This window comes from Pteropus medius, unplaced genomic scaffold, assembly GCF_902729225.1.
Source record: "Pteropus medius unplaced genomic scaffold, Ma_sr-lr_union100, whole genome shotgun sequence".
In the NCBI taxonomy this organism is placed as follows: Eukaryota; Metazoa; Chordata; class Mammalia; order Chiroptera; family Pteropodidae; genus Pteropus; species Pteropus medius.
Window position 1 is genome coordinate 3,138,807 of NW_024343578.1, and position 10,360 is coordinate 3,149,166.

Here is a 10,360-nt window from a genome sequence, read left to right on the forward strand (position 1 = left end):
CTCCCTCACCCCATACACATCAACCACTCTGCCTAGACGCTCCTCCTTTCCCCCAGGGACCTCTCCCATCTCTTACCGCTCCTGGCCCCTCCTCATTCATTCTCCCCACAGCTTGGAACCTCCTGGACTCCCACTGTCCTTGGAGAAAGCTCATGCCTCAGCCTGGCCCTGGCCTGTGCTCCACCTCAGATCTCACTTTGCCCCAGTTTCAGGCCTCCTCGTTTTTGCATATGCAGTTCCCTTAGCCAGAATGTCCTCCTGAATTCCTCTGTATCTTTCCAGACAGTTCTAAAGGTCAGACCTGGGGGATCTTTGCACACTCCCCAGAAAGCCAGCTGCTACCTGACCCCATGCCTCCTACAGATAACCTGTGCAGGTGTCTGGGATCCTGCTCCTGCTGAGGACTTGGGTCTGCTGTCTGGGTAGTGTCTCTGCCTCTGGCTCAGTCTTCTCAGCCCTGGCTGCACACCTAACTGTTCAGGGGATTTTCAAAAATTCCACTGCCAGGCCCAACCTAGCCCACTGGAATCAGATGGGAATCAGAGGTGAGGCATGAGCAGCATGACTGAAACTTTTGCAATGTTAAAGGGATGACAATATCTTAAGAACCAATGAAAGACCTAGGCCCTCTTCTCAGGAAAACAAACACGTAGACAATGTGACATCTGCATATGATAGGGTGGGAACTACAGGTCCCAAAGGCCCAGCCCAGCCCCAGGTAACCACCAGCCCTCCTCAGGCCCAGCCAGATAGCAAGCACTACAGTGACAAGACACATCAGGCCCATGGAACTCAGCTTGGTAGGAACAGTCACATAAATATATAATTACAGAAGAGGATATGATCACTGCTCAGGCAGCGAGCAGAAAGAAGGGAGTGAGAGGGGCTGGAGTAACATGGGGGCTGGAGGGTCTGCTGCCTGGGGGAGTCACGGAGAGCTTCGATCTGAGGGATGAGTTGAGGTGTCATGGGTCCACTAAGCCAGAGAGTCTGGAAGGGTTTGAGGAGCAGGACATGAGACCCTGGCTGCCATCAGCTCCCACCCACCCCTGACAGCAGGTGTGGTGGGTAGGACCTCCTTGGGGGCATAGCCCACACCATGCACAAGTCTTGAGTCACTCAGTTAGTCCCAGGATTGGAGAAGCCCTTGGCTCAGCCAGAGGGAGGAACCCCTGGGTAACCCCAAGGGAGAAATAAAGGCCTCTTCATGGCAGGACTGAGGACAAGGGAGCCTCTGTGAGGAAACAGGGTGGGGGGTACATCAGGGCCTCTCTTAGAATAACCACACACATGTGAACATATGGCACACCCACCAATCAAAACACACAGTTACACACGGGGAGCTGTGCTTGCTGTTACACACACACACACACCACACACACACACACAGCTGTAGTCATAGGCACATACTCATTCCTTCGACACTCAGTGACACTCTGAGAAACACACTCCCACACCCTGGCTCTCACATGGCAACAGACATCCAGGCCCACACATTAATACTCTCGTGCATTCACCAGCACAGAGATCCATGTACACACAGGGTGACGTATCACATAATGTACACATGGGCACAAAAATAAAAACACAAGCCTGGAAGGGCCCACACGTGCCTGACTGGAATCTGGCACCAGGAAAGTCCAAATGTAGCTTTTTCCACCACAGCCCCTGGGGCACAGTGACTGGGGAAATGAGGGAGAGGGAAGGGCAGCTGGGTGTCAGGCAGGCTAGGCCTCCCAACCAGGGGAGGTGGGGAAAGTCCCTCCTGGCCCAGAGCAAAGTCCAAATTGTGTCAGGGAAGACTGGGCTGGTCAGGAAGGAGTGGGCGGGTCAGGCTCATCGCTGGGCAGGCCTCCTCTGCCCACCTGTCTGAGGGGAAGTCAGCGGAGGCTGAGGATGAGATCGGGGGTCACGGGTGGTAGTCACAGGCCTCATGCACAGAAGGGGAGGGCTCGCACCTACACAGGTAAGACGGCCATGCCAGGCACTACACACATGATCTCCACTGAGCTCCAGACTCACTAGGCAGAAACTCACAGAGAGATGAAGCAATTCATCCAAAGCCACAAAGCCAATGGGGCAGCCCCCAGCAAAGGCAGAGAGGGACCCTCTGGTTCTAGCCCCAGATCTGCCCTTCTGGCCTCCAGCTGGGCAAAGGCATGTGCATGTGGTTGGGGGTGGGAAAACTTCCCCACCAGCCCCCACAGAGATGGGCCCCAAGTTCACTCCTCAGCCCTTCTCTCTGTGCACCCACAGAAGCCTCCTACTAGAGTCTTCATCTTTGTGTTTGGCTACCTAAGGCTTTTGCCATCCATTCCTATAAGGGGAGAAGGCCCAGATGATCCCTCTCCACTTTAGGATCAGGAGAAAACTGGAGAGGCATGACTGTGGTACACCATCCCATGGCAGGCAGTGAACAGAGGAACTGGAGAGTGGGGGCCTGGGTGTGGGCTGGACAAGCTAGTTCAGATCTGGTCTTCTCCGGGTGCTCTGAGAGCTTGGCCAAGGTACTCTGGCGTCATCTGTAAAAGGGACTGATCTTGCCCTGCCTTGGAAGTTGTGCTGAATGCAGCTCCTGGCACTGAGCAGCTGTCACTATCATCTTTATCACTACTGCCGTCCTCACATCTGGCCCTCTCCCCTCACATCCCAATGCCCATGTCCAGCTATCCTTGGAAATTATAGGGGACTCCAAACTTCCTTGGATCGGTGGCTAAAGAGGTTCTCTCAAGCCACTCAGCCCTGCAGTGCCCGGCTCTGGTCTACTGCTCTGGGAAGAGACCAGGCTAGGCAAAGATAGCATGAGTTCACTGGTAGACCCCAGGCCAGCTGTTGTCCCTCCCATGGCCTCAGTTTCTCAGTCTTAACAATGTACACCTCTAAGTTTTCTCCATCCCTGATACTAGAAGACGCTGCAATCCTCCTCCTAACTCCCCACCCCTCCACCAGCCCCCAGCACTCACAGCCCACACCAAGAAGACGTCTGATCCAGTCTTGGGCCTTGGCGACTGGCTGCTCCACTGCACCTGTTTACCCAACACAGCCACAGACATGATCCAAAGCTTCCGGGGCTGTTGTGAAAACAGTAGCTCAGCCACCACAATCCTGCCCTCCTGGGCACCTTGGCAGAGACCTTCGAGGGACAGCCATTCTGGGCCTGTACCCAGGGCCTCTCAAACTTCCCCAACAAAGGTCCCATGAACCCTCTCCTCCTCAATCTGGGCTGTATGTGCTACCTCTCGACTCTCAAGTCCCCACTTTCAGCCCAGACTGTCCTGAACCCACCTATCTCCTTGACCTCGCCACTCTCTAGAGGTGCTCCAACATGTCTAAAACAGACCTACTGATGTTCTCCCACACAAGTGCCCCCCATCTCCTAGCAGCACCAGTGCTTGCCCAGTTGTTCAGGTGGACACCTGGGGGTCGTTTTCCTCCTCCCCCTTCCTCCCAACACAGCAACACTATCATTTCCACCTCTGCGGTCTCTGCTTAAGTCCTCTTTTCTCTCCACCAGTTGCCCCGATCCTGGCGCCATCTTCCCCAGGAGGTGCAGCTACCTGCTCACTGCTCTCCGTCCTCTGCTCTGGCCCCTACAGTCCCTCTGCCGCAGAAACTATGTGGGTCTTTTAAGACAGTAAAGCAGATCTCACCACCCCTTGCCTAAGCCCCAGTGTTTCTTGTTTCCCTTCTGATAAGTTCAGACTCCTTTCCCTGACCAGCCCTCCCACCTCCAACTGGCCCACATTACCTCCCTGACCTCCTCAGCCACTGCCCTCCGTCATTCCTCTGTCCCAGCCACAATGACCCTTTTCAGTTCCCTGAACAGCCAAGTCCCACCCCACTTAGGAGCCTCTGTGCTTGCTGTTCTGTCTTCCATTCCCCCTTCCCCAAAATACATGCTGGTTCCTTCTCATCATTTAGGTCTCAGATGGACACTCCCTGATCTGCCCATTTCACAGATGAGGCAACTGAGGCTCAAAGCAGTCAGTTCCCTGCTCAAGAGTACACAGCCAGTAAATATCCAGTGAGAATTTGAACCCAGGTCTGTCTGATGCCTGCAGAGATCTTACTCCTAAACCTTCAGGATGCACTCACTCACATTCTCAGCCCAGGCCCTGCCCATCTCCAGTCCTCCAGCCTCCTGGCCCCTGCCGACTACCCCATCATCATTATCACTCCAACACTCGAAGGCCCCAGCCTCTTAGCCCCAGACAGTGAAGGCCAAAACTCAGCCCAGCCCTCACTGGTCTGACCTTCTGCGTGTCCCTGGGACAGGCAGTTCCCTGCCATCAGCTGCCATTTGTCAAGGATGTGTGTGTAGGGGAGCATTTCTAGCTTCCCTCACTCCTCTAGCCTCCATGAGCCCGATGTCCACCCCCATCCCCAGTCAAAGGATGACTTCAGGGGTCTGAAGGCTGGCAGGAGGGCTCTACCCACCTCCTCACCACCAGCCTCAGCTTCTCCAAGCCCAGTGTCCTGCGGGGAGCCTGAGCAGGAAAGGAGGCTCGGGGGAGGCCTAGGAGGACACAGACTGCTGCAGACTGCCTTTCCCTTCTATTTGTCATGAGATCTATTTTTCTCTTTGTAAGGGAGTGAAGGGGAAAAGGGCAGGAGGGGGCTGGGCCACTGAGTGGGCACAGCTGCTCCACCCTAGAGCTCTTCTCTCAGAGGACATGGAACCTATTGAACTTATGAAATTTTCCCCACCCTGCAGCACTGCTTCTGGAGGCAGAATCGAGCTGGGGATGAGGGAGCCAGAGACCTGGTTTCTCAGCCAGGCTCTGCAGCCACCTGGCCCTGTGACATTGGGCCAGTGCCCAGGCCATCAGACATAATAACTCCATCATCAGTACTACTTGCTGTTTTTTGAACAGTTACCATGAACTGGGTGCTAATTCTTTACATACATAACTACAGTTTCTACTCCTTAAACATTCACAATGTGCCAGGCATGGTGCTAGCTACTTTGCCAACATTATTTGTTCTTTCTGGCACAACTCCATAAGGGTGGATGCTATCATTGTCTCATTTGTCAGAGGGGGAAACAGAGGCATTGGTGTCAAAGCCACTTGCGCAGGTTCCTTCATACAGCACCTTGGAGCAGCCTCATCCCAGAGATGCAGCCCAGCCGAGGCCACTCACACACAAGGGGGCCATGCCTGCTGGAGCTAAGGCTCTGCTCTAAGTCTCAGCTTACAGGCTTGGAGTAAGGGAAGAGCTGGGGTTTATGGGGACTGCAGGGGCTTAATGGCCTCAGTCCTCCATCCCTTTACCTGAGCATCCATCAAAGCCTGGCCAGCCAAGGCAGTGGAAAGCCTGGCCAGTTGGCCTAATCCACTGGCCAGACACTGCTCCCCTTACAGGCAAGGGTGGGGTGGGGCAAGCCACAGACAGAGGGCTGGTCAGTTCCACTCTGAAACCACTTCCTGGGCAGCCCAGAGGAAGTGAGCCTCCGGAAACACCTCAGATAGACAGGCCTCTCCCCCGAGCCCAGGCCTTGGAAAGTGCACAGACTGCCCCAGAAGAAGTACACTTTCTGCCTTCCAGTCCTCAGAGCCCAGCAACTCCACTTCCACCGGGAATGGACAATGAGAGGGGACTGAAGAGCTGATAGGACCCCTATTGGCCTGTTAGCACCTTGGCCCTATGACCACAAGCAGCCCACTTCCTCCTCTGTGGCAACAGCCACAAACAGGTGCAGCACAGCTGACATGGCCCCTCCCCCACATCCATGTGCCCCCATCTCAATGCCAAGCCCTGGTCAGCCTGGGGGCCTGGGCCAGGTGGCAGGATAGCTGGTGAATGCCTGGGCAGAGCCCACCTCTAAGTACAGCCCAGCCCCATGGACCATCTGTGGTCACAGCCACACCTCAAACCTCACCCTCAGTGCCAGACACAGGCTGGGCTATGACCCTGACCAAGGACATCCCCTTCCTGACCCAGAATGGGCACAGTGTGGTGTGTGTGGGCAGGCATCTGAATGAAAGGATGACTGAGTGAGCATCTGTGCACGTTTGATCGTGTCTGTGGGTGAGTGCATGTGAACACCCGTGTCCGTGTATACATGTGTGCGTGTACAGGCACTCGTAGGTCTGTGGCCATAGGTGCCAAGTGCAGCCTCAGTTTCTGTACCCCTTTGTAAGCATATATATGTATATGCCAGCTAGGCAGGTAATGTTTGAGAGTTGAAAGGAAGCTAGCTCCAAGGCTAATTAACTGAACTGCTTAAGGACTGAGGCTCCGTACTGGGAGGGAATGAGCCCCTGACCTCAGGTAGCAGAGGCCCCAGTCAGCTAAGGGCACTTCACCTCCTCCCCACCAGATCTGCAGGTAGGTTGAATAAACAGAAGACCTAGTGGAGACTCTGCTTCTGTTCAGCTTCACTCCCACCCCAGGAGTAAGGGCCCTGCCCTCCTGTACCCCTCCACCCCAGTTAGGCTCATTTGTCTATTCACTTCCAAGACTGCCTGATCAATCCCTCACTCCTAGCCCTTACCGCCTGGAGAAAAGACCACCTTTGCCACCTGTCCCCACTGTTACTTCCTAGGTTCCAAGTACCCTCAGCATCCTCCCCTAATGCCCCCCAGAATCCTGCTAACTGGGCTCTGGACATGCAATGAGTAACTCACTGGGCTCTCTTCATTGCAGTGGGAGCTGAAAGAGGTAAGGGTGGCCCCAAAGGAAGGAATTTCTAGCTTTATGAGGGGTCTCAGAGACTGCAGCCTTCCCCAACATTCCTCAGTGACGGCCCAGCTCACCCTGAATCTGGGGGCTGGTGAGAAGGATTTAGAGTCTCTCCTCTGTCCCCAGAGAGGCTGGGGAAATAAGGGAACAGGGGTGTGGAAAAGAGCTCAGTCATGCTAGGAGCTAGACTTCATTCCATTCCCAGCTTGGTGTCCAACCCATTGTAGGGCCCAGGGCAAACTTCGGTTTCCCTGTGTGATGATAAGGACAGGCTGCCTGAGGCAGAAATAAGGAACCAATGAAATGCTGATACATCCACCTCAGCCCTTGGCTCACACACCACCTTCTCTATAACTGACCAGCAAAGTGTCACTACTCCTCGCCCATAATCACTGTTGGGCACCAGGCCTTTAGGCTCCAAAGCCAAAGGCTTTCCTAGGCCAGAAGCCAGTTCCAGGCCAAGAGCACTCATATGCAGGGCAAACTGCTGCCCACTCTGGGCACCCAGGCCCCACACCCAGACCAAGGACTCTAGTATTCCGTCCCCTACCCCCAACCGAGTCCCAGGGGAGAAGGGGACGAGCCCAAAGAGGAAGTCCATGCTGTCCACTGTCTAAGAGGACCTAGTCTTACCTGGGGCTTCTGGCTCCCCCTTGCCCTTAGTTCTGGCTCCTGCTGCCACCACCACCACACAACAACCACCAGGAGAAGTAGGTCTGCACCCCTCACCTGGGTCAGTTCTCAGCAGACCTGTAGGAACAAGAAAAAGCTGAGCTGGGAGGCGTCACCAAACAGGCTCTCCTCATCATTCAGCCCCAGCGTGACCAACACAGGCCTGGCTCAGCCTCATCTGACTCTAATACTTGAGGCCTCTTTGAACTTGGCTTTCTCCTCTGTGAAATGGGGTATTGGGCCCAACTTTTCCAGGGCACTGGCTATATATCCACTTCATACTAGGGTTTGGAACACTGTCTCAGCCCTCAGAGCCTTTCCAGGCTACAGACACAGCAAGAAGGCTGTTCCTAATCCTCCTTCTGCAAAAGGTTGCCCTGTGGGTTTGGGAAACCTATGGTACAGTCAGATACCATTGCCTTGGGGCTAGGGCAATCCTTCTGAGATTCACTTTGTCTCATCCTTAGAATGGGAAGAATACATCTCCTCAGGTGGTTCCGAGGCTCCAATAATGTGGCATGCTGGCTCCTGTGCTAGACTCACATTAGGAGTGCCAAATGAATAGTGACACTTTTTTGTTCCTTGTTTTACACTTTCTAGTTGAGGTGATTCTCATATTACTGTTGTACCCATTACACAGCTGAAAAAACTGAGGCCAAGAGAGATTTTTGGAAGGAATGACAAAGGCAGCAGTGTACCCCTGGTGTCCTGGCTGAAAAGCCTGAGTACTTTTTCTGCATGCCTAGCCTCCACCAAAGATTCCCCTCCCCAGATGTGAGCCCTTCCTCCAGCTGAATACCCACATCACCATTCCCTGGAGGTGGAGGCATCCTTAGGCTTTATCTTTTTGTCCATATTTTATTTCTAATTTTAATTTAAACTCCAATTAGCTGTGCCAGCTAAACGGTGTCAGTGCCCTGCAGTCACAGCTCCAAATCACCTCCCACCACTCTCTCCCCCATCACTGCTGCTGAGACTGGGAGGGAGGTGTCATGTGGGATGAACAGGGCTGGATGCTGGTGGGGTTTCTGTCAGCCCTATTCCCTCTCACAGAGCAGTCTGGTCAAGAGGATGGGAGGGGGACAAAAGACAGATCTCTGGCAGGAAACTGGGTTGGGGGACTATCTGGGCTTTTATTGGCCCAAACTCCCAGGAGAATGGGGACCATACAGTTACGGGGAGGTGAGGGATCACAAAATAAGACATAGCATGTACTGAGCTCTCACTGCGGGCCAGGGCTGTGCTAAATGATCTCTGACACAGGAGCTCTAGTCCTTACAACTTCTCCATTCTGCAGATAAGGAAACAGCCTTAGAGAGGCCTAGCTTTGGCCCCTTGCTCTTAACAGGCACAGTAATTTTTGAGCCCAAATCTTTTTTGGGTCCAGAGCCCAAGGTCTTGGTCACAATACCACAAACTCCAAGACTTGTCCTCTGGTGTCTTGGGGGAGTAGAGGAAGGTGAGAGATGGAGACCTCCATCTTCTCCCCAGGAGCCAGGGCTGGACTTGAGCATGCCGTGTGCACACCTAAACCCGCACAGCCTCCCACATGCTCACCCACACACTGGGGCTTTCACCTTCCCTCCCAGCAGTGTGAACCCTGGGTGCAGGCACCACACACCTTGTTTCATTCCCTCCTGCTCCTGATACCCACGCCCAAGCACTCTTGGTTCCATACAATCAGTACTGCCAGAGCACACATACTCACAGTTTCATACAGTCAGACTGTGAGTCTCCCACCAGTCATAGGCCCATAGCACCAGTCTCACCCCTAGACACCAGATCCCTTACACCACCGTACAGCTAGGTACAGCTGTCCAAACACCTCCACATCACACTACATATCTCACACACACACACACACACACACACACACACACACACACACCACTGCTGCCCTCTGCCGGCCTGTCCGCCACATCCCAACTCAGTCCACATAAGGAACAAGGAAACCCAAGGGACCAGTCCCCTCCCATGGTGACCAGGTCAGCCTGATGACAGTGGCAGAGGGAGAGGAAGAACAACATGTGAGTGCACATACATACACACTAATAAAGATACACTCACATATGAGCCTGGTAGGCTGGCATACTAACACCATGGGCTCCCACGATTAACACCTTGATGTACTCATGGCCAGTGGGTCACCATGACACACCCAGTATACAACATAGGACTCTCTAGACACACATGGATGCACACACATGGGCACACAAAGATACACACACACTCCAACACATAGAGGGGAGCGTGATGATAAAGAACACACCAAGACATAGCATATACATAGTTGCAAAGGGCATGCAGAGCCTCAGAACACCCAGACAGACATACACACATACACACTCGCAAATCACACATGAGGAAAAAGAATCACAGGGGCAAGTTCCAGACACAGTGACAAACAACACTCAAGCAAACATAGACACAACATACCTACACGCCCCGATACAAGCGACTCATCTCAAGGAGAGGATCCATGCATACAAGGCAGCGGCCAGTGAAGGAAGGGACAACCCTCCATTTACAGCAAATTCTTATAATCAGATTTAAGTGGGGGACTCAGTGGGGAAGTTAGGAAAGTCCGGCAGTTCTGACGGTGCCCTCCTCCTGCCTCTTCACCCCGGCTCTCCTCCACCGCCTCCCCTCACATGGCTGGGCCCCCATCGGCATGGCGTCTGGATTGGGAGGGGCCTGGGGCAGAATGGTCCCTGAAGGGGGCCATCAGGGTAGGGGGCTCAGAGGAACATAAGGGAGGGGCAGAAAGGGGGCGGACACTGGAGCCACGCCCATTCCGGAGACAGATGGAGAGAGAGAGAGAGAGAGAGAGAGAGAGAGATCAAGAGATCAAGAGATCAAGAGACACCGAGACTGAAAGGAGATAGAGCGAGGAAGAGGCGCCGCGCGGGCCGGGCAGGGACCCAGGGGCGGGAGGCGAAGCCCGGCAGACGGCCTGGCCTGGGCCCCGCGGTAGAAAAGGAAAGGCGGCGGGGACAGGCTGGGG

The 10,360-nt window shown here is 54.2% G+C and overlaps 1 protein-coding gene across 3 annotated transcripts in view; it reads right to left on the bottom strand.

The window, feature by feature from the left end:
- Positions 1–10,360, bottom strand: part of PRKCD (protein kinase C delta) — a 29,207-nt gene that overhangs the window by 18,203 nt on the left and 644 nt on the right. For 2 of the 3 annotated variants that reach the window (XM_039867449.1, XM_039867448.1), the window contains exon 2: positions 7,318–7,434. The gene's annotated coding sequence lies outside the window, so the exon portion shown is untranslated. The remainder of the gene's footprint in view (positions 1–7,317; positions 7,435–10,360) is intronic. The other variant, XM_039867446.1, reaches the window with a different exon arrangement.